We start from the raw sequence: 2358 nt of genomic DNA, 5'->3' as shown, positions 1-2358 counted from the left end.
TGCAACTGTTCCACAGCCCTATCCACATTAGCCTTCTTGCGGCTGCTAATCACGACCTGGGCACCGTCCCGGACCAGGCGCCTGGCAATAGCCAACCCAATCCCGTGGGTAGAGGCAGTGACCATAGCCACCTTGCCGCTCAGCACCCCAAGCTGCATGGTTTGGGGCAATGGGGAGGATAACAGAAAGCGCTGCAAATATCGAGCAGGCAGACAAGATCTAACAGGAGGGAGAGACAGACGCAAGAACCAAAGTCTCCAATCAAGTTTGTCCCCTCTGCACTGGCCCGGAAGTGGGACACGGTGCACGGAGGGTCAGGTGATGTCCCGCCCATGGTGGGGCGGGGAAAAGTCCAGCCAATCGGAGCCGTGACGAAAAGGCGCGGGGGGGGGCGGGGCCACGGTCACGCGGTTGGAGTTCTGCCCACCGATTGGTCCAGAAACCGAGAGGAACTGGAGAACAACAGAACGCCCGGAGTGACCGGAAATGAAGTTGTTACAAAGGCTCGAGGCGCATCGGTCTAATTAGCATAACCGTCGTCTCATTTACATAACGGTTGCCTGATTAGCATAACAGACGCTGATTTGCATAACGGTCAGTGGGTCCAGGTGAGGTTTGAGGCCGAGGGAGTTGGCTCTGACGACGCTGGAAAGCACTGACAGGAATTGAGAGAAAAGCAAGAAAACCCAAACAAGTTTCAGAGATAGTAGGAACTGCAGATGCTGGAGAATCCGAGACAACAAGGTGCAGGGCTGGATGAACACAGCAGGCCAAGCAGCATCAGAGGAGCAGGAAGGCTGACGTTTCGGGCCTAGACCCTTCATCAGAAAAGGGGGTTCTGAAATAAATAGGGAGAGAGAGGGAGGCGGATAGAAGATGGATAGAGGACAGGATAGGTGGAGAGGAAACAAACAGGTCGAAGAGGCGGGGATGGAGCCAGTAAAGGTGAGTGTAGGTGGGGAGTTAGGAAGGGGATAGGTCAGTCCAGGGAGGACGGACAGGTCAAGGGGGCGGGATGAGGTTAGTCGGTAGGAGATGGGGGTGCGGCTTGAGGTGGGAGGAGGGGATAGGTGGGAGGAAGAACAGGTTAGGGAGGCGGGGACGAGCTGGACTGGTTTTGGGATGCGGTAGGGGGAGGGGAGATTTTGAAGCTTGTGAAATCCACATTGATACCATTGGGCTGCAGGGTTCCCAAGCGGAATATGAGTTGCTGTTCCTGCAACCTTCGGGTGGCATCGTTGTGGCACTGCAGGAGGCCCAGGATGGACATGTCATCTGAGGAATGGGAGAGGGAGTTGAAATGGTTCGCGACTGGAAGGTGCAGTTGTTTATTGCGAACTGAGCGTAGGTGTTCTGCAAAGCGGTCCCCGAGCCTCCGCTTGGTTTCCCCGATGTAGAGGAAGCCACACCAGGTACAGCGAATGCAGTATACCACATTAGCAGATGTGCAGGTGAACATCTGCTTGATGTGGAAGGTCTTCTTAGGGCCTGGGCTGGGGGTGAGGGGGGAGGTGTAGGGGCAGGTGTAGCACTTGCTTTGGTTGCAGGGAAAAGTGCCGGGGGTGGTGGGGCTGGAGGGGAGTGTGGAGCGGACAAGGGAGTCACAGAGAGAACTTCCAATTCCCCGGTCCCCAACACCTCATCTTTACCATGGACGTCCAGTCTGTATACACCTGCATTCCCCATACAGATGGCCTAAAGGCCCTCCGCTTCTTCCTGTCCCGCAGCCTCGACCAGTCCCCCTCCACTGACACCCTCATCCACTTAGCCGAACTCGTCCTCACCCTCAACAACTTCTCTTTCAATTCCTCCCACTTCCTACAGACAACGGGGGTGGCAGTGGGTGCCCGCATGTGCCCAAGCTATGCCTGCCTCTTTGTAGGATACGTGGAACAATCCCTCTTCCAAAGCTACACTGGCCCTATCCCCCACCTCTTCCTCCATTACATTGATGACTGTATCGGCGCCGCCTCGTGCTCCCACGAAGAGCTCGAACAGTTCATCCACTTCACTAACACCTTCCACCCTAACCTTAAGTTCACCTGGACCATCTCTGATACCTCTCTCTCCTTCCTGGACCTCTCTGTCTCCATATCTGGCATCCACCTGGAAACCAATATCCATTTCAAACCTACCGACTCCCACAACTACCTAGAATACACCTCCTCTCACCCACCTTCCTGCAAAAAGGCCATCCCCTATTCCCAATTCCTTCGCCTCCGCCGTATCTGCTCCCGAGATGAGGCATTCCACTCCCAGACATCCCAGATGTCCTCTTTTTTTCAAGGACCGCAACATCCCCTCCACAGTAGTCGAAAATGCCCTTGACCGTGTCTCCCGCATTTCCCGCAACTCATC

This window comes from Rhincodon typus, chromosome 47, assembly GCF_021869965.1.
Source record: "Rhincodon typus isolate 14 chromosome 47, sRhiTyp1.1, whole genome shotgun sequence".
NCBI lineage: Eukaryota > Metazoa > Chordata > Chondrichthyes > Orectolobiformes > Rhincodontidae > Rhincodon > Rhincodon typus.
The sequence above is the reverse complement of the archived record's forward strand: the minus strand, read 5'-3'. Positions refer to the sequence as shown.